Consider the following 407-nt stretch of genomic DNA (forward strand, 5'->3'; position numbering starts at 1 on the left):
GCACCAGGAGTCCTCAAACAGCCATGCCAATGCCTTCGCAATGACACCAGCCAATTCCCTCAGCACCCTCGAATTAAGGTCATCCAGGCCTGCCAACTTGGACACATCTAAGCCCTCCAGGTAATCCTTAACTAGGTCTGAACTAACAGTCAGGGGACTCGCATCCTTCCTGGGCCTCTCTACGCTATCACCCGAGAGCACCCCATCGTCAGCAGACAGGTACACGGAGGCAAAGAACTTGTTAAAGAGTTCTGCCTTCTCCCGCACATCCGTCACCAACTGCCCTGCCCTGCCCGGTAGAGGTCCAATGTTACCCCGAGACTTCTTCTTGCTACCTATATACTTGAATGACTTTTTCTTATCCTTAATCCCAGAAGCTAATCTAAGCTCCAGTGCTGCTTTAGCCT

Source organism: Gavialis gangeticus, unplaced genomic scaffold (assembly GCF_001723915.1).
Source record: "Gavialis gangeticus isolate Ggan-Ray unplaced genomic scaffold, GavGan_comp1, whole genome shotgun sequence".
NCBI classification, from domain to species: Eukaryota; Metazoa; Chordata; order Crocodylia; family Gavialidae; genus Gavialis; species Gavialis gangeticus.